Source organism: Protopterus annectens, chromosome 6.part0, assembly GCF_019279795.1.
Source record: "Protopterus annectens isolate FY-2018-M chromosome 6.part0, PAN1.0, whole genome shotgun sequence".
Taxonomy (NCBI): domain Eukaryota; kingdom Metazoa; phylum Chordata; order Ceratodontiformes; family Protopteridae; genus Protopterus; species Protopterus annectens.
This window is the reverse complement of record NC_056737.1, coordinates 1,571,316,588-1,571,342,856: the sequence shown is the minus strand read 5'-3', so window position 1 is coordinate 1,571,342,856 and position 26,269 is coordinate 1,571,316,588. Positions and strand designations below refer to the sequence as shown.

At 37.8% G+C, this 26,269-nt stretch overlaps 1 protein-coding gene and 1 non-coding gene across 2 annotated transcripts in view; one reads left to right on the top strand and one right to left on the bottom strand.

The window, feature by feature from the left end:
• LOC122804856 (TGF-beta receptor type-2-like) overlaps positions 1–26,269 on the bottom strand; it is a 1,261,414-nt gene that overhangs the window by 240,126 nt on the left and 995,019 nt on the right. The window lies entirely within an intron of this gene.
• Positions 12,172–12,340, top strand: LOC122805070. Its single transcript, XR_006365295.1, has one exon. It is a non-coding gene; the product is annotated as a U1 spliceosomal RNA (small nuclear RNA).

Below are 26,269 nucleotides of genomic sequence, written 5' to 3'. Positions count from 1 at the left end.
ACCTATGTAGAAAAATTGGGAAAAAAGGGGGTTGATAATGCTGCTGCTGATGATTATGATGGTGAGGGGTTCACTCCCCACAAATGCAGGTGCAAATGGGCTTGCTCCTCCTGCAAAAAAATATTTTTTGTGTTCTTTTAAGGTTTTTTAGCTCACCATTTTGATATTTAGTTTTCAATAAGTGCTGTGTCAAAAAAAAAATAGAAAAATTCATTGCAGACCATCTCAAAAAACTCCAGCTTTACTCTTTCACATATTGCCTACTCAGAGGCGATCTCTGCTTAACAATCAAAGCTATGTCAAACCCAGAGCTGTTGGACATGCTCCACGTAAAGAAATCCCAATCCCTCTGAGCTACACGCTCTAGGGACCTAAACCTTGTCACCACAATAAACAGAACATGTTGGAGGGATAGATTCCTGTCCCAGAGACTTCCCATACTCTGGAACAAACTACCTATGTATATCAAACAAAGCTCCTCATTAGCACTCTTCAAGAAAAATCTTGATGATTGGATGGGAAATAGGAAATTCACCCTGGGGATCACCAATGTGGCTCTGCTCGACAGGGGCACAGGAAAATCATTTTCTTGGGTGGCAAAAGCCAGGGTACCTTTTTGGCTAGGCTTATATAGGCCCTAGGGCTAATAGCCTACTACCTACCTACCTATGCACCTGTGACAGCTCGAGGTAAATTGTTTCCAATATCTCTTCTAAAAAGCACTCACATTGTTTACTAAAGGCACTTCAAATCCTTAATCAGTCTGTGTTTCTGTTGTGGCCACCCAAGTTAAGAGTCATCTTTCAAACTTGCATTACTAATTTACATTTAATTTTCACAATGCAAACCCCTTCCCATTGTGGATGAATATCTATTCCATTTTGATAAAGGAAACTGGTATGGTAGAGATTTGAAAACTTCTGTTCAAACAAATAGGGCAGCTTACCTGATGCTAACAACCTCGTATGAGCTCACCCTGCCTCTTATACTTTTTTTTATAATAGATTTAGTATGGAAATATTTTCCTGAATTATCTGGAAGGAAGCCATACTGGTCGTATTGCACAAGTGCAAGTTTTTGGGTGGACACAGCAACTACAGACCCATCTTACTGCATTCTGCTTTAGCCATGAAACTAGAAAGAATCATTCATAATCGGATATTCTTTTTTGGGGGTAGGGGTGATCACTTTTGCTAATTATCTCTGCTGAACAGCGTTATTAACACTGTATACTATCATATAAATAATAGTGACAAAAACAAGTAAGCATCCACATAATCCAAATATGGAACACGTAATTTTAATACACCTTGTAACATGACCTATCAAATAAATACCTCTTTTTTTTCCAATAATAATTGACTTTTCATTGACTCACTGCATATGCTGACACCCATTCTTTAGATTAATATTGTTCCCTTCCTAGTATCCCACTTCCTGCACGGACAAAGAGAGAGTAGTTTGTGAAGTCTTGCTGGACTTCTCCAAAGTGTTTGGTACCCCTAAACACGCACTACTTATAAACAGACTCACATTTTTGGGGTGCATAAACCAAGTATAGACTGCTTTGCCTGCTGTCTGCAGAAACAGGTTGTTAGACAGGGAAGGTGTATTCATTTGGTTATGGTACATGACTGTAGCATAGACTGATTTGTCAGCTATTTTCATAAACAGGTTATTAGGTCGTTACATCTCTAATGGCATCTTGCCAAAATCTGCATTCAGCCTTTTCATCTCCTGTTCCTTCCAGTCCTCTCCTGTGTTGTTCTGTTCTAGCCTATCCTATCCTATTCTCCTAAACTATCTATCCTGTCCTATCCTATGCTGTCTTATCCTATTCTATCCTATCCTATCCTGTCCTATCCTATTCTATCCTATCCTGTCCTGTCCTGTCCTGTCCTATCCTATCCTATCCTGTCCTGTCCTATCCTATCCTAGTCTATCTTATCCTATCCTGTCCTATCCTATTCTATACTATCCTGTCCTATTCTATCCTATCCTATCCTATTCTCCTAAACTATCTATCCTGTCCTATCCTATGCTATCTTATCCTATTCTATCCTATCCTGTCCTGTCCAGTCCTGTCCTATCCTATCCTGTCCTATCCTGCCCTATCCTATCCTGTCATGTCCTGTCCTATCCTATCCTGTCCTATTCTATCCTATCCTATTCTATTCTGTTCTGTCCTGTCCTGTCCTATCCTATCCTGTCCTGTCCTGTCCTGTCCTATCTTGTCCTGTCCTACCCTACCCTATCCTATCCTGTCCTATCCTATCCTATCCTGTCCTGTCCTGTCCTATCCTATCCTGTCTTGTCCTGTCCTATCCTATCCATTCCTCTGTTTTACTGTCCTCTCTTTCTTTCCTCTCATTTTCTGTTCTACATATCCACAAAAGAATGGTAACTTGAACTTCTGCAGTAATGTGCAGTTAGTTTAGTACACTGATGTTTGTATTTTATTGCTGTTGAGTGTTACTAGTATTACCAAAGATGTGCCAGCTTCCCCACAAGACAAATAACCTGACTTATTATATCTGGTTTACTCCTAAATGCTGGATAATCTAAGTACATCTGTTTTTTTTCATCCAACAGCTATAGATTGATGCTGCCCACAATATTTTCAACAAGCAGGGTAATCACCTTGAAATTGTCATCTGCATAAAATATATTGTGCTCTTCTTGACCACAAGCTGAAGTTTGATGATAACAACTCTTCTGGTAAGGAGGAATAATAAACAACCAATTAGACAATATAGGATGCAAAAGTGCTTGGTTGTTGATTAAAGAGAAAAACATGGTCGTTGCCCTGTTTCTCCCGAATAGGTCAATGAATCTGTCCTTTGTTCAGACCTTGTAAAACATCAGACTTTAATCAAATGAGACAGTCTGCAACTATGTTAAAAGTCTGGTGAGGGTTTAAGAAACAGAAACCAGTACTGTCCTTTTTTTAGAAAACGGGGGTAGATGGAAGCCCAGTTTCCTTTGGCTTAGATAGTCACCTTTCACCCACAAGATTTTGAGCTCTCAAGGTGTTAGTGTGTTACTTTTGCATTAAGCTGGTATGAGCCTCAAATAAACTTCTAGATGGGAGCATACAAATGTGATGACAATCAACAACAAAATTAGACATGGAGATTGGCTTTTTGCTTACCATCTCTCTTCTGTCTGGAACACAGTTCTCTAGCAGAGTAAACCCTTTAAGGAAACCATGCAGTCCTTCTTTTTGAGCACTTGGCTGTGTTACTGTGGTGTAACATTGGGAAATGACCTGATTTCTGGCCTAATTCTGTTCATCACTGTAATGCTATTCTCCAGCTACTATTCAGCTGGGTAGGTCAGCATACGTCTCTTGAGAAGTTGTTATTCTTTACCAGTAATCATCTCACATCTTCATATTTCAAAGACCTTATATGTTTCTGTACCATTGGATCTTAATGTTAAAGTTATTTTCTACACAGCTCATTAGTGTTGAGTGTATTAATGAAATAATTTAGTTAGTTGTTTTAGATTTGACTACAACAGACATTTTTAGTCTTATCTGCATACGATCAACATTCTAACCACATCTCCATACATGTTTACTATCAGGTCTACAAGGCCAAGTATCATTGCTCTCGACTCATACGTTTACTGCCTTGATGACATTTTACGCAACTGTTAGACCAGCTAATCATTTTGTTACATATAATATGCTTTTCAAAAATATTGCATAAAAGTGCCACATACATACCACTTGTTTAGACAACAAACAATGACATGGAATATGTGTTAACCAAATGAGGTTACTCCTGCATCCCACTGGTAAATAGATAATCTGTTTGATTATATTGGTCATGCAATTTCTGTTCATACTCAAAGTCATCATCATCATCATCATCATCATCAACATCCTTATTTTTTCCCATTTTTCTACATGGGGTCAGGGTGTCGTGTTAACTGTCACCATCTCTCTCGATTCAATGTCACACTCCTGCCTTCTTTTCTGACTGTTTTTTTTTTTTCTGACTGTTACAGATATTCTCTCACATAATCCATCCACCTCTTTGCTAGACACCTCGTTTCCTCTTGCCTTCTTCCTGACTGTCCCAAATCTTCTTCACTAGATTGTCTTCTGCTTTTCTGCATGTGTGCCCAAACCACCATAGTCTGTTCTTTCTGAAACTGGAGCTACCTTGGCTTCTGCTCTTATGTCCTCATGCCTCCATCTGTCCCACAGTGTGCATCTTACCAGCCTTCTCACGCACTTCATTTCCATCTAACTTTCTCATCTGCAATGCCTTTACTGCCCAGGTGTCTGTACCATACAGTAGTACTGGTTGCTCCACTGTTTTGTACACCTTACTTTTCAGCTTCTGTGGCATTCTTCTGTCATACACTATACCTGACACTCCATGCCAGTTGGCTGTGGCCCCTCTAATTCTAGCTTTGACCTCTTCATTCAGACTTCACTTCTTGTCAACCACCTCTCCCAGATACCTGAAGATATTAGCCTGTTCCACTATCTTCCCTTCTACCTTAATACTCATCTTCTTCTGATTTCCCCAGTCTGCTGCCATTACCACTATTTTATCTCTGCTTAGTTTCATCCTATGTGCCTTCAGTTTTGTGTTCCATTCTTCTATCCTTTGCTGAAGTTCTTGCTCAGACTCTGCCAGAGATGCCACATTGTCTGCATACAGCAACTTTGTTGATCTGTCCCCTCCATTTGGTTTACTAATGTAATCCGTCATCAGTATGGACAACACTGGGCTCAGGGCCGAAGCCTGATGCACACCCATTCCCACTGGGACCCCCTCTGTGAGACTGAACACTGTTGTACTTGAGTCACTGGGTCCTTGGGGTCTATGTTAGAACATCGAAAGTTTAATGGTTTGAATCACTAAAGGTCGACCTTTAATGATTGAACCATTAAAATTTTGAATGTTCAGAAAAAATAAATTAAAAAAAAGAAAATCTAAAGGGTGTAGGCAGGGGGGGCAAGCCTCCCTACACCCCCCACACCTCTCGCTACTTAAATATACCAACTCTGAAACAACACTACATTGAAGTAAACAGAAATCTCCCCTTACGGAGATTTCTGTTTACCCGTTTGTTATGCACTTCCGCTATTCTCGTGCCGACAATGTCGGATTCGACATTGTCGGCTTTCGAGAATATAATAGATAACAGGGTCCACGTAGCTTGCACTAATTCTACCAATGTTTCTGGGACTTTGAACCACAGCAGTACTGCCCAAATCAGCTTTCCTGGAATCTTATCATATGCTTTTTCCAAGTCTAGGAAAACCTAGTTGGACTCTTTCCTCATCTCTAGCTTCTTTTCAACTATCTGTTTCACTGAAAACATCAGTTCAGTTATGCTGGATCAATAGTCAGAAGCTTACCTCTCAACTGTCCAGATTTTCACAAAATGTTCAGATTTTTATCTCATATTTTGGTCTATTCCTCACAACATTTGTGGTTTTCTGGCAAACCAATGGGATGATCTGAGGACTAAAGTCACTAAATATTGACACACATTTGAGTTTCAGACATCAAATCCTTCAGAAAATGTATGTTAAGACAAACCCCATTACTCTAGCAACTTTCTAAGTTTATAAGAGCAATGTTTAAAATCTGCTCCTATTTTTGGGTCTTTGTCCCCCCATTTTGTCAGGCTTTGTCCATATTTCTTGCACTCAGAGGTTGAGAGGTATGGTCAGAAGAGACCAGTTGGTGTAATAGTTAAGGTCCTTGCCTCCAATGCACAAGGTACATGGTTCAAACCTGATGTCCAGCCAGTGCTTGTTTGGAGTTTATATGTTCTTTGTGTCTCTGTGGCGTTCTTCCCACCTCTAAAAACATGCTGAGTGTTTTCATCTCAATCTCACCAGTGAATGAAGCTCTGGGCAGAGGGAAGAATTGTATAGATCAACAGCTTTGGACAACTAATGTGGTGTGCAGTACCCTTAAGATAGGAGAACAATGATCGCAGACTGTGTGCTGTGGCAGGGCTACCCAATTGATGGTGTAAAATATGGCTCTAGTAATTCTGTCATTTCTTTTCATACTCAGTATGACTGCAATTAGTTTCTGATTCAGTATATCTTGGGTGATGTTTGCATTTTTTTCTTCTGTTTTCAGATGTAGCTAAGACTGGAAACAATTGCTTTCTTTGTCATATGTAACTTTTCTACATTAATGGTGGTTTGGTGTTTTTTTTTTTTTTTTACTGGGTCTACACTGAAATGGGCTGCTTGCCCATTACAACAATACAGAACATCAAAATAGAAGTACATTCTGTTGAGCATATTTTCCCACCTGTCAGGTAAGCTAAACTTCATAAGTTCCCCCTCTGATGTAGAATGAAGACTTTTCTTATTGCAGAAACTCATGCAGTGAGTTTTGCTTAATGAGTTAGAATAGCTTGCTAGGGCATTTTTATTATATTCAAGAACAGAACCTGACATATTTACAATTTACATGTAATAATAGCACCATGCTTTTCAACCTGCAGACACTAAAAATAGGAACAAAGAAGCTTGAAAAATAGGCACATCCATCTAAAAACCTGGACAGCTAATCAACATAAAATTTGAATACCTGATAGCACACATTTCTTTCCATATCCAGTAGGAATGTGAGATACTATACAGAAAGACATTATAAAAACAGAGAGTAAAAAAATGATGGGAAAATATAAACACATCATCAAAGGAACAGTATAAAACCTGCAGTATTTAAAGAAGTACTACACAAAGTAATTTATTTTTGCTTCAGAAAAAGAACGTGTGTCCTTTTTCTTTAAATTATTGTTACCACTAGAATTTTGGTCATGTAGTGTGGTTTTCTGTATACTAGACAGCTTCAAAACTCACATGTGATAAGGGAGTTTTTAGAAAATTGTGTGAATGGGGTAGATAAAAGGGATGTTCCTCAAAAATAGGTACATCATGTGCATGGGTAAATCAGGCCTGAAAATAGGAATTTTCCTCCAAAATTGGGACAATTGAGTGATCTGAATAACACTGCTAGACTTGCCTCCTCCCAGTTCTTGACATTTTTACTGTAATCTTCCAGAGTGGATCTTTGACATCCTCACACACACACACACACACACACACACACACACACACACACACACCGTCGCATATCGCCAACTCAGAGGTGATCTCTGCCTAACATACAAAGCTATGTCAAACCCAGAGCTGTTGGACATGCTCCACTTAAAGAAATCCCAATCTCTCCAAGCTACATGCTCTAGGGACCTAAACCTTGTCAACACGATAAACAGAACATGACGGAGGGATAGCTTCCTGTCCCAGAGACTTCCCATACTCTGGAATAAACTACCTATCTATATCAAACAAAGCTCCTCATTAGCACTCTTCAAGAAAAATCTTGATGATTGGATGGGAAATAGGAAATTCACCCCGGGGATCACCTCTGTGGCTCTGCTCAACAGTGGCACAGGAAAATAATTTTCTTGGGTGGCAAAAGCCAGGGTACCTTTATGGCTGGGCTTGTACAGGCCGCAGGGCTGATAGCCTAGTATCTACCTATGAACATATATATATGTATATATAGATATATATATATATATATATATATATATATATATATATATATATATATATATATATATATATATATATATATATATGTATATATAGATATGGATCACCTTCATATGATCGAACTTTCAAACGTTCGACTTTCATATGGCCGATTCCACACTGTAGTGTCATCTCGGAGTTGGTATATATTAATAGCAGGGGGGTGAAGGGTGCAGGGGGGCTTGCCTCCCTGCTATAAAACATTCAGGTATTTTTTTTCTTTTGTTTTACTATTTTTTAGCAGATGTTTGAACTTTTAAATGTTCAATCATATGGTCTCAGCCAAATGAAAGTCAAACATTTGAAAGTTCAATCATTTGAAGTAGACCCACAGATATAGATATATACAGTAGATAGATAGATAGATAGATAGATAGATAGATAGATAGATAGATAGATATAGTAAGGTCTTTCGGCTTTCCTGGTTAGGGGTTGCCACAGTGGAACTCCAGTCCGCTAATGATTGGCAATGGATTTTTATGGTGCCGAGTTGCCAACCCGACGCCCAACCTTCAAAGAAGGCACACACATTCATGCTCACACCTACCTGTATGTCTTTAACGTCACTCGACCACAGGGAGGACATGCAGACTCCACATAGAAGGCGCTTCAGCCGAGAATCAAGTGAGAGACTCTCTTGCTGTGAGGTGACAACGCTAACCACTGCACCACCGCAGCAGTGGAGATAGATAGATATATGTAAAACACCCAAAGACATTGTTTCTGCAGGGGGGCTACTTAAATATACCATCTCCATGATCGCACATAGCGAGGAAACAGGAAATCTCATGTTCTGCACTTCTGCATACAGTGCGGAACAGGAGATTTCACTTTTCCCCACTGTAGCGCGATCTCGGAGTTGGTATATTTAAGTAGGTGGGGTGTGACGGGTGCAGGGGGGCTTGCAGAAACAATGTCTTTGGGTATTTTGTTTCAATTTCACTTCGAATTTCAATCGGTCTCGACCATATGAAGTTTGAGTTTTCAGTAATTCCAGATTCTGAAGAGAAACCGTATATATATTCAGGCACAGAGGCATAGATATATTTGTTCACCTTTACTGTATAACCTTGTCCACAGGAATGTGTCAGATGTCAACTGCCAATTTTTTTCATCTCCACTAATCCCCCAGAAGGACAAAAATGAAAGATGCAGCCTTCTTTCCAAGACTGCCACTGGAGTTGACTATACTCTATGATTCTTATGTTTTTGTAGCTACGCTTAACTTCTTCCTACTAGCAAGGGCAGTGTGTAGTTGTGACAACAAGCCTGCCATGCACAGTTACTTGAATGAACTCATATTATTGCATATTCATATGAACTCCATATTCAAAACTTGCATGCAAACTGCATACAGTTTTTCCAGTCATGTAGCCAGCTTTATTATCACTGTAATCTATTATTTTTTTCATAATTTTTGTTACCATATCATTGTATGCTGCTGATAACTTTGGCTTGGGCTGTCTGATTAATACAGTTACCAATTTGCAATTAAATAAAATAAAAAGATGAATGGAGTCTTCAGAGCACTGATTATTAGAAACCAAGGTAAAATGTATAGAGTAGGACGGTATTGTATGAGAATAGCAGAGGTCTCAAAAATATTCTGGGATAACAACAGCTCAATGCCTGTATTCACCACTTGTCTTTATGCATTCTCAGAAACTGTCTGGGATACATTGTTGACGATCATCGAAATGAGGCTTATTCTGAACTGAAGAGGGGACAACCATATTACCTTAGTTATATTCATGAAAATGTATGTCTTTTGAGTTTTTCATTACAAAAATGTAAGACATAAATATGATTAAACATTTCTGTGTTTTCTTGGACTTTAAAACTCATGGTAACACCAGATAAAAAAGTCAGATGATGCTAATAGACCTGAACTGGACCTGGACAAAAACTAGCCATTCAGAAAGCTTGGAAACAGGGATGAGCATGATACTTTTCTGTAGATCTCACCCTGTTCATCTGGTAAACTTTATAAGTAATACTACTTTTACTGATTTTCAGGAGGAGGTTACAGTTTCTGCGTATGAAAAGGGAGGCTGAATTGATGACCAACAGACTCAGCTGGAGCTTGCACACCCCATTTAATGAGAATCTTAATTTCTTAATAATTAATCATTTTTTTACCTTAGTCACTGGCATGGTTGATTAGAGAAAGCATAGGACAGAAGGCCAAAGGTATACCATGATATAGACAAGAGGGAGAATGTAGGTGCCGCAGGGAGGGAAACTGGTAGATCTATATAATGAAAGGTCACTGAACTGGCTGATGAAAATGTCCATAGCATTCTATAATTAGATAAGCCATGACCCTCAAAGAATAAGTATTAACAAGGGGTAGAACTGCATCCAAAAATCATTTAGGATTCATTGATAAGCCTGCTGGGTACGCCCAGAGGTTGCTGTTGTTGTATTTCGGCTTTTCCCAGTTAGGGGTCACCACAGCGGAACTCCAGTCTGCTAATGATTGGCAGTAGATTTTCACGAACACCGAGGTGTCAGCTCGACGTTCAACCTTCAACAAAAGCACACCCATTTACACATGTCTTTCAAACACCCACCCACCGCGGGGAGGACATGCAGAATCCACACAGAGGTAGCGGCAGTTAATACTGGGATTGTATCTCTTCTAAGACTGATGAGACATCTGTAACATCCCAGACTTGGAGGGTAATAGTTCTGTTGGCTTGCCAGCCTGAAATCACTACCCATGAGGTCTCATATGCCATCTGGATAACCATATGCTTAGGAAGCCTCATTTTTATCTGTAGTTTCAGTTACACTGGTAATGGAGCTTAATGTTTACTTATATATTGCCTGAACTGCTTCTGAAGCAAGCCCCCTCAAGCATACAAGACTACCTGTTTACTTCAGTAGTAAATCACAGTAACTCCCCAACTGATCACACTCAGAAACATACAGAAATAATAAACAAGTAAGAGTGCTCAAGTTTTCTAAATTCTGCCGTGTATAACCTGCTAACAATTATAAAGCAGCTGTTAGGCTAAACAGCACTTCTGAAAAGTGTTGGTGAATCCAACTTAAAAACTATGACTGTCTGCTTGAATATCTCCTCTTAATATGTCAGGATATCATAAAGTTTATAATTTGGAAATGCACATGATTCAAAGATTAAAGCTCAATGTGTGCAACAAATGTATTTCATCAGTAATAATCTCTGATGGGCTGCAGTAAACTTAATTACATTTAACTATGAATGTAAGGATGATTCATGGAGTTTATAATATAGAACAGTATTACTACACTTAGATAGTTAGCTATATGTAAATATACTGTTTAAGACATAAAAACAAATAATTAGTGAAATTACAAAAAATGCACATATGTGAAGTATTATAAAGCATGTAATTTATCAGATACAAATCGTTCTGAAAAACAGGTACTGGATGATTAAAGAAAGCTGTCCAGTACTTCCTTAGTGGTTTCTCAGATTGAATTTACAAATAGTCACCAACAGAGGGCAGTGTAGTATCTTACAGTTCTTGAGGTCTGCACTGACAGATGTGTTGTGTCTGCTTGACCCTTGAAATTTCTGACACTCTTCAAGCAGCTTGCTTACTGTTATTTTGCTTTTATTATGTAATGTTTTAATTAAGTATTACATAATCTCACTTTTGTTAAATGTGTGCTGTGATCTGGATGTTGGACTGAAAAGCAGTCATCACAGAAACAACGCTCAAAAAGTAGCAACAACATGTTTTCATTACTCTTAGGATAATTCTAGTTAAAAACAGACAAATGAAACTGCTACTGTCAGCACTGCCAAATATAACTGTTTTGTAGATGACAAACAGATCCAGGCTGTGTCAGTCCATAGATAATGTTTAGCACATGACCTGTTAGCAGTACTAATTAAAATGAAACTACTGTTGCAAAATGAGATAAAGCAGACTTAGACTGTTACTGTAAGGCTCATTTAAAGAAGTCCTCGGGGATGATGATACAGTTTCTTATGAGAGCTTGACGGAGGAGAAATGACTGAGAGTATGGTCTACACTTTTGACATTAACATAGTGGTATGAGTGTGGACATGAATTAAACAAAGAAACCGTCAAGTAAGTGCATGAGAAATGACAAAGTGAAACATAATTTAGTATGCCTTAAGGATTTGATCCTAGTCAAGGACCTGAAGAGAGTAAAAAAATCTTTCATTATAATTAGAAAAAACATGGTAGAACCTAAAAGTGAAATGTAAGTGACTTGGTTCAAATATAAAACACTAATGAGTCTAGTGAGTAATAACAAGGAATGCATTATTTTATTTCATGGCTATCTATTGACTAGATGGTAGGACATAAACTGATTTTTAATGTTTAGTATTACTCTACAGGGTATAACTTCATCAATTTTAAGTCAAAGGGCAAGGCATAAGTGATCTTCTTGTTAGAGAAAACTTAGTGTTATGTAGGTGAGAAAGTCTTAAGTAAGTGGGAAATGTGATTAACACATACACACACACACACACACACACACACTACATGTGTGTGTGTGTGTGTGCATTTCTGAATCAAATGGGATACCAAGCAATACTTGCATACTTTGAGATACTTACTTGGCAGGGGGAATACCATGATCACGAAGGTGGTTTACACAGGCTGAGGATCTTCCATTGCACACTTCATTTGGCTTGCCTGATGCTGCTGAAGACATCTTTCAATAATCTTAACTACAATCAATTTCTCCAGTTGCTGGTTGTGTGTGCCTATGCATATAAAAGTTTGTTTTCTAAGTAACTAGTAGCGGTTGAAAGAGTACTTGTGTAGCATTTGATAATCATTATAAACATACTGTACATTTAATGAGATTAAAATTCTAACTTTTCTTCAGTTGCAGTAATAAAGGCTTCCACTATGAGTGAATGAAGATAAAGAGGACTGGAATCCCCAAAACTAAACCCCCACTCCCAAAAAAAGGCTGAAAAAAACCCACTTTTTAAGTCTTATTGCAAGGGAGCAAGCCTCCCTGCACCTGCTGAAGTCAAACCAACTCGAAGAAGGGGGGGGGGATCCCCCCCAAGGACATCGCTGTCTGCACAATTCACTGACAGTGATTTCGTATGGAGGAGCTCCGATCCTCGGCAGGTTGAATTTCGAATAAATGAGGCTTGAGGATTCAGTCTGCATCCACACATAAGCAAGCGGTCATAAACATGGCTTGTTTGCAGTATTTCATCAAACTACAGACTAGCCTATTCGGTTGCTTTGCAAAAATAGAACCAGAACTATAGAGACAGGCATGTTAACTAATGGTGATATTTATGTTTCTGTTCCATTATAATGATGGGAGTGAATGTTACTCCAATTTCCATTTTATTTACATGTTGACAAGTCCTATAATGGAAATTACCTGCAGCATATATTCACTATTTAATTTACAATACTCGGAGTGCTTTATGTTGATTTTACTTTTATGCTTCCTTTCACTAAATTAAGGGACTTTAATATCCAAATATCCTGTTTTTATACTTTGAAATAAATGCTAATATCTCTCCAGGTACCTTTATGCAGCCATCATGCAAGCTGTTTGTACAAGTTCTAATTAAATCCTTTATATACATTTTCTTTACCAGATCCATTGCATATAAACAATGGTAGCAGTGTATCTTATATAAAGGTGTGTGTGTGTGTGTGTGTGTGTGTGTGTTTTAATCATATGTGTCACCTACTTAACACATACCTATAACCCTGGTCATGCTTTTTATCTTTAGAATATCACTAGTTTTAAACAGAATTTTTTAATGGTATATGTACAAACAGTTTTTCAGTCATTCACATAAATAATGCATACAGTATAAAGTTTCAGCGTGCAGAAAATGTCTAGAAACCTTTGGGTTAACCCACATCTCGGGATCAGGTTATTGTCAGGTTGTGTATTTTCATGTACTAAATACCTTTCTCTTTATATTTAACATCAGCTGCAGATTTAAGCTTGGGCATACTGTCTGAGATCTCTGTTTTATGGACTTCTACATGCTTAATTTATTCACTCCAGTGGAGCTGAGGAAGTTTGCACTGTACAAAGTCTGAGGAAATACTGCCTAATGGGTATAGTATCTTCAGAATGGATAGATTATCTAAAAGTGGTGGTGGCATTGCCATAATTTTTAAAGAAAACCTCAAACTAGTACAAGTCAACACTTCTCCACCTGACCTCCCTAACTGTGAAATCTTGCGAAATGAATCTCCGGTAAACCACCACGACAAGAATTCCAATACGAAGTAATAGTGAAAAAAAGACAAAGTTTTATTGAGCTATGGTTAAAACAAAATAAAATTATCTAAAAGTCCTTTCAAAGTTGATAAGTGCTTTCGACATCTAGCCTTCTTCAGATTGTAAAGTTTTTAGGGCTAATACTTGCATTTTTATAAAAAAGATTGCCAATGAAAATCATGACATTAAAGAATAATTAGCATCTTGACCAATCAAAAATGTTATGCAAATTCATCGATTCACATTCTCCATTGGTTCTAACATATCCAATAATCTTATTAGAAAGGCTGCTTATAACCTATCACATAGGTTTAAGATAGTTCTGTGACTGAGAGTCTGGCGCCAAAATTATGTTAAACAGTTGTTTTATCCATTTCGTATATTGGCTATATAAGCCCAATGTGCCTCTCGGAACACCCATCCAATCTCTGAGGCTTTCAGCCATTCAATAACCACACAACAGGTTTCCAACAACCTATCAACCATAATAGGCGACAATCACAAATATAGTGAATGGGCACCACATAAACCATCATCCACACTAAGCAAAAAACACCATATGCGCTTCACAAATATGATCCATAACGGATCTTCCAAAATCAGAAGGTCTGTTTAATTGTGGCACAAAATGTCACATCTTCTCAGGTCAATGCTCAAACATAAACAAGAGCAAAAACAAATGGACAGCAAAAAAATAACGAGCTCATGCTATGTCCATAACCATTTAAATACACTTGATGCTCTGCCTATGCAGTTCACGGAGCAAAAACTTGACATTTTCTGTATTCCCATTACATCCATAAACAAGATAAAAATAAGAATAAAAATAATTTTCGCTTTATTTTAGTATTGCTTCAGCCTCAAGGATTCTCATTACAATCGGGCAGAACATGGAACATCATTTACCATTGGCGTTTCCTAACGGTAACCAATTATATTAGTAAATGCACCCTTCAGGGCCAATCAAGATACTGGAGTGGGCAGGCCATTTTAATTGAAGAATAACCTAACTTCCTCCTTCAACCCATCAGCACAGTAAATTCATTGTTATTTAAATATAAGTATCTATTTTAAATCGATCATTAAATAGTACTTATGTAAGCATTTTCTATATTCCTATACCATCCATGAATAGATTAAGAGTAGAAATAAAAATAGTTTTCGCTTTAATTAGTACTGCTTCAGCCTCAGTAACTTTTAATGCAGTCAGGCGGAAAACAAAACATCATTTACCATTGGCGTTGCCTAGATGACAATAACCAATTATATTAGTAAATGCACCCTTCAGAACCAATCAATATGCTGGAACGAGCAAGCCAATTTACCTGAAAAATAACCTAACTTCCTCATTCAACCCGTCAGCACAGTAAATCCATTGTTATTTAAATATAAGTATCCCTTTTAGATTGATCACTGAAGAGTACTTATGTAAAAGGACATCTACATCAACCTAGCCACCTCCCAATCAGGGGTGCCCCAAAGCACACAAGAGCACACAAGAACAGAACAGCTGACCAGTCAAATCTGCAACAAAAGCATCACCAATCAAAAAGTATAGTCTGACGATCAGCCCATCAAATCTAGGACAGCACAAAGAAGCCAAAAAGCAACATTTCTTGCCAACATCAAGGACAAAAGGAACCATCCACTATTGGTGACCCCAGCCAATGGCAGCCAATCACATTAGCGAGTGCCTAAATTAAAACCAATCAGAATAACAAAAGAGAACAAGCAGCTCGCACCACCCAAAAACAATACAACATGTCCATTATCGATGTCCCACTTTGGTCAGGATCACTAATAGATAAATATAAAGGTGGAACATTCACATTACTATAATTATCCTAAAGGTAAAAACTGTCATTAAATATTCCTATAAAAACAACGACCTTTTTATATACAGAGGCGCTCGTAATAAAGCAAATAAAAAATATATAATAAATAATAAATAAAAAATAAAAATATATATATATGAATACCATGACTGGCTAGTCAATGCCTATAAATTATAAATCTTCATTATATGAACAGCAATTCATCATCCATAAAGTCCCAATATGACAATGGCAAAAAAACTAAAAAATATATAAAATATTAGGCCTTGATATCACAATAAAAATAAAAGGATAGTAATATATGGTCTAAAATATGTGAGTAAATCTAAATATAAAAATCTATGTCTTATTGCTTCTCAGATGTGATGATATTTCTTCTGATTTTTAATACTGGTTTCAACGGAACTATAATCAATTTGCTCTCATGTTGGTAATCCAGCAAAGTTCATGTAATTCAGTTTGATTCTGGACATCTCCTCCTCTGTTGATGTGAAAGACAGCTTCAATAGCTTTGAAGAGAAAACAATGGGTCGGATTATTGACTATGTGCATAGCAAGCACATTGTTTGGTTCCTTTTGTCGTATATCTCTTAAATGACGTAGTATATGATCTTTAAAATGCTGATCAGTCTTTCCAACATAAAAAGCACTACAATGACAGCAGGTAGCCAAATATACTAGGTGTGCTGTAGTGCAATCTGCATAAACATTGAATTGATATTGTTTATTCATATGAGGAAGAGAAAATGTGTTGGAACTGTCAATAAATGGACAAGCTTTACATCTTTGGCACTTAAAAGTGCCCTTTCTATCGGAGCATATGGCTTGTGAAGTGAAGCCGTCTTTGTGCATAAAAGCCTTTTTACATTTTTGTTATTCTTATATTGGAATTTCGGTTTATCTCCTACTATCTTTTTGATTTTTTCATCCATTGTTAATATTGCCCAATGCTTTCTTATTACTTCATTATTGTCAGAACTATAAGTCAACAGACATTTCAACTGTGTGGATTGATTATTAGTGACGACAGCTTCCTGTTGTGAAGGAGTATTCTTTTTTGAAAAATAGTGGCGACCTTTACCTTTTCTTATTTCCTGAAGATTTTGTTTGAGTAATAGATTGCTATCAGGGTAAGAGCTTTCCTTTAAATATTTCTTTATATTATGCTGTTCCTTTATAAATTCTTCATCACTGGTACATAATCTTGAAATCCTCAAGCCCTGATTTTCATAGATGTTTTTAAAGATATGTCCTGGATGCATGCTTTGTTTATGTAAGTAATGATTCCTCCAGGTAACTTTTCTATGAATTCCTGTACTTATGCCTTCTTTTGGATGTAGATGGATCTTTACGCCTAAGAAGTCAATTACCTCATTTGATGAATTTGCCTTGAATTCAAGGAAATTGGTACTTCCATTGATATAGTCAATAAAGCTATTCAGCTCATCCATTTTTCCTTTCCACAAAATAAAAACATTGTCAAAAAAACGACCATAATATAATGAGTGTGGAGTCCATGCGCTGTTCTCAGTGAAGATTGTTTTGTGCTCCCATTCAGCTAGCACCAAATTTGAATAACTATTAGCACATGGGGTGCCCATTGCTACACCCCATGCTTGTAAATAAAAATCATCACCATAGGCAAAAATGTTATTTTCAAGAACTAATTCCAGCAGCGTACATATTGGTTCTGCTGCAATTCCATTCCTTTGTAAAAAGGATCTAATGGCATGCAAGCCATATTCATTGGGAATTACAGTAAACAAGCTAGTGATATCCATAGTTACTAATAGGAGATTTTCAAATTCTGTCAAATGGTTAATTTGCCCAAAGAAATCTAAAAAAATTGCCTGTGTCTTTCAGAACTGTCCACGCAAATGGTGTGTTTTTTCAGCTCATTCTCTACAAAAACAGAGAGAGATTCTGTTATCCATTCTCTCCCTGAAACAGTAGGTCATAGGGGTGGATCATAGAGGTCTTTATGAATTTTAGGTGAACCACTTATGCTAGGATATAGGGGATTAGAGATGTTAGAAAACTCATGTTGCTCCGGAGTAATAGGCCTTTCCATTAGTAGCTCATATAAGAGACTATGAAAAAAATCAATTTAAGTCTTAACTTCTCTCTTATTGAGTTTTTTGTATGTGTGTTGGTCCTCCAACATGGTTAACATTTTATTCCTATACCATTCTGCTTCCATTACAACTATACAACCTCCTTTGTCCGCTGGTTTTATAACCAAGTTATCCTTCTGTCTAAGTTGTCTTATGGCTTCATTTTCTTTAGCTGTCATATTATGAAAAGAGCCTTTCTTTTTATTAGTAGAAATCCTTATTTCAGAAATCTCTTCTTCACATAGTCTTAAATACAACTCAACTAGTGGAGGGTTAGGTTGAGTAAAAGTGCTTTGTTTTTTAAGTTGATACGGTCCATGGGTGTTTTCTTGGCCAAAAATACATTTTAATGAGACATTTCTACAAAAAAAGTCTGATGTCTGTCATGAATTCATTCAGGTCAGATGTCAAAGATGGTATAAAGCTTAGACCTTTACTTAGTAGAGTCATTGCTTCATGGCTCAATTCCATCTGTGAGATGTTAACTACTAAATTAGATGAAGTCTCATTCATATCATGAATTTCTTGCATTTCTGCTCTTGAATCTGCATTCTCTGAGTCTTGTAGTTGTTCTGTTTCATAAAAACCAGTAAAGGCCAGTTCACAAGTGTATGCACTGCTCCATCCCTAGGACTTGTTGCTGCCTTGGAGCCATTAGGGTCAGTAAATAGTGTATTATCAGATGGTATTTCATTGAGTGCAGAGATACTGGTGTTGGCTTCTTCTAGGTCGTTATTGGGAAACACCATATCATTCCGTTCATTTAAACTATTTGTTGGCATTTTATCTGTAAATGAATGGGAATCTTCATTGCAGTTCACATCCGAATGTATATTTTGTCCTTCTGTGATGTCTTCATTTCTTCTCATGAGTATTTTATATCTTCCTCTGTTGTTGTTTTCTTCTTTAGGCCACTCAAAGATGTTACCATTTGCAAAGTCCCGGTGGTCATGAGCTAATTTTTTAATCTTTTGTTGTTTCAATTTATTATCATATATATTGAGGTTGATCTGTAGCTGTTCAAGATCATTTATCTGTTCTTCTTTTAAATCAAAACACTCAAGCTCTTCCTGTTTCTTAGAAATAATGGCTGAGTTTTTATCTTCTTCAGGTTTAAAAAAACTCAATTATTAGTTTCATATATCTCTGGCTTGTCTCAAGATTTAATTGTTTGCCATTTGGCAAATAGTTCAGGATAAGTATTACCATATGAGGGCAGGCATTTAATCCGCATCCCTCTAGGAACTATTTTGTGATGTAAGCAAGCTTCCAAATGAAATTGTTGCCATTGTAGTCTTTTGAGATGAAAAGCAGCATTTTCAACATCTCGTATGATATTTCAGAAACTGGAATCATCAGTAGATACTGTTGTAAGAGTTGTAGCTTCCCTGTTTAAATTAAGTTCAAGCAGAGGATTCGATAACCCATCTGACAAACCAGGCATAGTATAGGTTGTAATCTCTTCTTTAGCACTTGATTGAACGTCAGCCATGGAGAGTGTAAGACAAGATCAACGATAAACAAAGAAAAAATTCTTACACTGTTGAAGGTTACCGGTGGAAAGTAAAAAAAGCTAAATAAACCTCTGGTAAACCACCACGACAAGAATTCCAATATGAAGCAGCAGATAAAAAACGACAAAGTTTTATTGAGCTATATTTAAAACAAAATAAAATTATCTAAAAGTCCTTTCAAAGTTGATAAGCGCTTTCGGCATCTAGCCTTCTTCAGATCGTAAAGTCTTTAGGACTAATACTTGCATTTTTATAAAAAAGATAACCAATGAAAATCATGACATCAAAGAATAATTAGCATCTTGACCAATCAAAAATATTATGCAAATTCATTGATTCACATTCTCCATTGGTTCTAACATATCCAATAATATTATTAGAAAGGCTGCTTATAACCTATTACATAGGTTTAAGATAGTTCCGTGACTGAGAGTCTGGCACCAAAATTATGTTAAACAGTTGATGTTCTTTGTGTTTCACTGTTGCAGTCTTGGCAGGCTACCCTCAGTTGGCCTGAATTCCAAAGTATAGGTCCAGCATCAGTTGCTGTCACCTCTTCCCTGATGTCAGTCTGCCAGGGCTATAAAAGATGCAGCTGACGCCATTTTCTTCAGTCTTTCTTGCCGCGCGGTGCCCGAAGCAGAAGAAGTTTGCAAGTGCAGGCCGGCCGACTCCTGAGATTTTTGTGTTCGAATTTCAGATCCGAAGTCTTCATTAAAAGCTAAGTACCCCATTGGGGAAAACTGTTTTCTTGCTCCAGACCGATGTCAGAAAAAGTTAATAATTGTATTTCTTGTGGGAAGCAAATACATCATAAGGATTTTCATTCTTACTGTATTCCTTGCCTAGCCCCTGACCACGATGTTGCTTGTTGGTTTTGTGCTAGATTTAACCAGCGCACTATAAAGCGCCCGAACGATTTTGCATTTCACTATTTTGGCAGAAGATTTAATTACATGATGCTGTCGGATAGCCAACTGACTATCGCAATTCACAAGAAACACAAAGAAAAAGAAAAGGACAGACATCCAAGGTCTAAAACCAATAACGAGGCTTCTTCTAAGCCAGTCGCCAGTTCGCTGGCTCTCAGTGAGGCACTTTCGCAGCCCCTGATGCCCGCTACTTTGGACCCGCAGGCCACTATAGACTCCCATGTGGAGTCGCCTAGGCCACTGGAAGCTCAAGGTATTGGACCTTCGGAAACTATTCCCTCAGATGGGTCCAGAGCCGCTGAGCAGGCATCGGCTTCTGAGGGTGTTTTCAGACCTACTCAATTGTACATTGAAGCGACTCCAGCTACAAAAGCAAAGATTAAAGCATCTTTAAAGACAAAGAAACAAGTACAACAGCCTCATGGTCAGGCCTCCATGCCCAAAAAACAGATGCTCAAAATGGCCGAAGACTTAATTACTTTGATCAGGGGTACCCATCCCCCTCCTGATAAGAGGCCTAGGCAAGAGACAGGATATGAATCTTCAGATCAGGTTTACATTTCTTCAGATTCCTCTTCTGATCAGGAATACTCTCTTCCTCCCTATGAGGATTCTGATGCTGAAGAATCTATCCCTTCAGCCTCTCCTCCTGAGGATTACTCTTTTGGGAAAACCTTACATACCATGAGGGAACATTTCCACTGGGAGAGCCAAGATTATTCTGAATCTAAGAAAAGGCTCAGGAACTTCCTTTTACTCCCACAACACAGGCCCCTAGCTATTCCACTTGTGTTAGACATTGTAGATGATGTATTTTTAGAGTCTAGTCTGACCCCCTGACTCCTTACCTCCAGCTCCTGTTAAGCCGGACAGGTATTACAGGGTACCTGACTCTCATAAATTCCTTTTCAAAAACCCTGCTGCTGACCCAGAAACATTTTCTCAGGGTCCCAAAGGGGTCAAGGCATCCACTGCAAAAAACCCTACCCCCTCCGACAGGGATTCTAGGGCATTAGACAGATGGGGAAAGAAGATTTACACCTCTGCTACCTTGGTTATAAGGGCTTTACATTGTCAGTTTCATATGCTCAAATATCAGCAATATATTATGTCATTGCTTAAACAGAAAATGTTGATAAATTCTGAAGGTGCAGAAAACAAAGAAATGCAGGATTTATTGCATGCAGCTGAGCAAGTTGGAAAGCATACTTTGCAATGTGGTTTTGATTCTTTAGAGGCCTCCTGCAGGGCCACTGTCATGGGTTCTGTCATTAGGAGGTATGCTTGGTTAAAGGAACAGAATTTACCAGATCATGTTAAAGCAAAATTATTAGATGATCCATTACAGCATGATACTTTCCTTGGTGTTAAAGCAGAAGAGGTGTTAAAGAAAATGGTGGACAAAGCTAAATCTATACAAACAGTCAAGGATTTCTTACAGGTACAACCTCCAAGATTTAGCAGACACTGGCCTACAAAGAATTGGTCCTTTCCAGTGTCAGACAGACCACAAAGGGGCAGATACAGATGCCCAAGAGGCAGATCCCAGCCCCAAGGTTCATACAGGTCTAAACAACTGGGTGCTTCTACCTCCAAAAGTGGAGAAGATAAATCACAGCCTTACAGGAAACAGTCCCAATGACTTCCCCCTGTCTGTGCCAAACACTTAAATTTTGGCAGCACCTTTAGGGGGAAAACTAGAACTTTTTTCTCAAAATTGGCACATAATAACCCAGGACAAATGGGTCTTGGACATAGTGTCACAGGGCTACAAGTTTCACTATCATACCCTGCCAAGGGCAAACGGTTGACCAGACCTACCAAAAAAAAACAATGGGCAGAGGCACAAAAACAAGTCTCATCCCTCATGGACATGAGGGCCATTCAACAAGTACCAGAACAAGAGCAGGGACAAGGATTTTATTCAAGACTGTTCTTGGTACCCAGAAAGGACAAAGCCTGGAGACCAATACTGGACCTATCCATTCTAAACACATATCTGGATATACCAAAATTCAAAATGCTGACCTTACAGCAGCTTCTGCCCATGCTGGCCAAGAAGGCTTGGCTTGTGACTTTAGACCTAAAAGAGGCATACCTGCATGTCCCAATCAGACAAACATGCAGAAGATACTTCAGATTCAAAGCTGGCTCAATGCACTACCAATTCTCTGCACTGCCCTTTGGCTTGTCTACTGTGCCCAGGGTCTTCACAAAGTGCCTGGCACCAGTAATTGCATTCTGCAGACAAAGAGGAATACAAATATTTCCCTACTTGGACGACTGCCTCATACAAGCAGAGAACAAGGATATTCTACTACAGCATCTGGCATTTGTAAAAAGATTACTACCATGCCTAGGGTACACAGTCAATGAAAAGAAATCAAATCTAGTACCCTCTCAAGAGATAATATTCCTGGGTGCAAGCTTAAATACAACTGCCCAGATGGTTTATCTCACACCAGACAAACAAAGGCAACTGACTACCTGTTTCAAATTGTTGGCAACAAAGGCCCAGTTATCTGCAAGAAAAATTCTGCAGGCTTTGGGCTTCATGGCATCCTGCATTCTACTAATTCCATATGCAAGACTGCATATGAGGAAACTTCAATGGTACCTAAAAAGTGTTTGGACTCAGCATTGCCAGAGCCTGGAAACAATAATTACTCTAATTCCCTGCCTGCAACAGGAGTTTCGATGGTGGGCGAAGGCCTGTCACCAGAACAAGGGATAGCCATTCACCTTACCCCCAGCCAGGCAGACATTGAAACAAATGCATCCGATTATGCCTGGGGGGCACACATGGCAGGAAGATGTATTCAAGGCACATGGTCTGCCAACCAAATGCATCTACATATCAATCAAAAAGAGATGCTAGCTGTTCAGAATGCCCTGACAGCCCTCAAGGACCTACTTCATCCGGGACAACTACTGATAAAGACAGACAATACCACGGTCATGTGGAATATAAACAAGCAGGGAGGCACTCATTCTTACCCCCTCTGCAGACTAGCCATGACTTTGTGGGACACAGCATTGACTTACCAAGTACATCTGCAGGCACAATTCCTGCCAGGAAAGATAAATACTCTGGCAGATGAACTAAGCAGAAACCTCATGGATCCCCACGAGTGGAAATTGGATCCACAAGTCTTCAACATGATAACAAGGAAATGGGGATGCCTGGACATAGACCTATTTGCCTCTCCTCCCATTTTGTTTCCTGGTACTTCAGATGAATTATCCTAGTATTAGGGGCGGAGAAGTCAGGAATTATATGGAAAGAATGGAAATTAAATGGATAATTCAGTTCAAAGCACATGCCAGTCCAGGGCTAAATGATAAAATTCCTCTGAAACCAGTCCTGAAAAATAGGAAGTTGGTAGTTAGGTAGACTATGGGATTAGCACATTAGTGCTTATTATTATGTTTTGTTATATTTTTATATATCTTTATATTTTTAACTATGATAAGTGTGTCATATATTTATTCACTTTTTATTTTTTATCTACATGTATATAAAGCCTTTATGTGTGAATTTATAAAGATGCATTTTTTTAGTGTATTGCTGCTATTAATTGTGTTTAGAGTATGACTTTAAGATGAGTGTCGACTTGATTGGTATTAATTATCCAATTACCAGATGGTTATCTAATAGTAGGTGACTTTGCACTTTGTTTGTTAATGGTTTGACAAAGCCTCTTGGCGAAAGCGCTTACCTTCACACGTGTCTGGATTAAAAGGATTTTTATTTTTTACCTTGCCTCTGGATTTTATCTGCTGTTGGTACATTTTATATACTATCATTGTTAGAGACTGCATTTCGAGTGGATAGTTACATGCGGGACATTTGGTTCTGTGCTGGATTATTATTTAAGAACCATCAATGAAATTTATTCTGACAAAGTCAAAATAGCAGGATGAAAGTGCTTAATTTGTGGTTTTATTCAATAAAATGAAGTTGTATTGTGCTCCTGGCTTCCATGGTATGTGGTTTTTCAATTGGTTTATGTGCCATTCACTTGGTTCTTTGTTTAACCTCTTGGATTCACTTTTGAGGCACTGGAATTTCACTTTGATCCTAAGAGTAAGATTGTTTTCCTTTGATGTATGACTTTTATATACTTGGGATCCACCACAAAGGTTTGCTCCTACACTAGATGTTCAATTTGCATTGAATTAGGGCTAAATGTTTCAATGCAAGCACTGAAGTGACATGTCTATGCATTAGACTGAACATTTGTGTTGACACTCTATGTTGTGAGTTTATGAGCATTATTATGACTTACAATTTTATTGCCAGTCTTAGGTTCCACAATATAGTCACCAGTGTATCATATGAGTTAATACTAGAAATAATTACCCAGACTTGTGAGGTTAGCTGCAGGCTGAATGCTTGGGGTGTTTTGCTGCATTTTACTAAGTGAGTGATAGAGTGATGGAGATTTAAAATGTATTTGAAAAAGGAGCATGAATTTTGTGCCTGAAAAATACAATTTTGTTTCTAAGCAGTCACTCACTATCAAGGAGAACAGTAAAATGAGGCGATTTAATGACTCCTTTTGGACAACTTAATTACATTAATCAAATGAAACGCCTGCAAAAAGTATTTTTGTGAAAGTGCAAGTGCTTTTTTTTGGGGGGGTGCTATTTTTATTTATCTACAACAATTGACCTGGGTAGAGCACTGATTCAAGAGGACCTATTCCAGTCTTACCTCCGGTGGAAAAACAATAAAGTGACAGATACAGCATGTACAATACAGAAAGGTGGTAAATTCAACCAATGCATGCAACAGTGAGAACAAATCACAGATTAAAATAAATCTTTCATGTACTAAAAGAGAATTCCCTGAGTTATATACAAGGAAAGTAATAGGTAATGTAAGAAACTTGCTTGTAGATTATAACAATATGGGTATTTATATAAAAGGTGCCTGTATTGACAGTCCAGCAGAGAATAGAATAAAGAGAAAATCAAGTTGGAGTGGAGGGGGTGTTGGTGCAGGAGAGGAAATAACTGCAATACTGATGTGTGTTCTATCTAGGATTGTTTTACCATCAAGGTGGAATATATTAAACATTGTTTTACAGACATTTTAATTATGCCATTATTAATAAAGCAGTGATAGTCTGCCTCTTTTATTAGATATTTTAAGACATCTCCTGAACTTTGGAAAAGTAGTTGAATCTGTTACGGATAGGAGTGTAGCCTTCCAGATTTTGAGTTCTACCTTAGAATGGAGAAACTGCAGTTCCTATATTTCTTTTTCAAGAAGGTGGTCTGGCGAGAGAGAACATGGTCAGATTGGGACCTATGGTCATATGCTCTTTCTCTTATTGTGAATTTGTCACTAAGGTATAGAAGGAGTTTTATTTTAATAGCTTGAAAGGCGGTCTCAAAGATTAGATCTTTGCTTGATAGGAAGCCAGTTACATTTATATTTTGTTAGATGCTGTTTGTAGTGAGGTAAGCTTCTTCCTTGATGTTTAGGCTATAATAGGAAGACCATATTCTAGTTGTGCCAAAAGACTGTACTATGCAAAACAACTAATATTATGTCAGTTATATATGTGACTAAGGTGTGGAAGGTATGCAATCCAATGCAATGTCTTCCACCCAGAGCTACTGTACCTGTTGAGTATACTAAATTGCAATGCAGTAGCTACTTTTCCCATAGCAAAGGACTGTTTTGAGATAATATATATATATATATATATATATATATATATATATATATATATGTATATTTACTTGTCTATGTCTTTATTTATGTATTATTAACTCTTACCACCTAAGAGCCAACAATATGCAGGTACTTCAAAAGAAGTTCCTTTCTGCTCTCTTGCCAGCTTAACTTATGAAAGCAGAGTAGTCCAATCTTTTAAATAGTTACCTTTTGTCAAGAAAATATTAAACAAGCAATGTAAATTCACATACATTTCAGAGATTGTTGTATTAAATAAACTAACAATCATATATATTGAGTTTTGCATCATTTACAGAATTAAAGGTGCACTTGATATTTACTGATGCA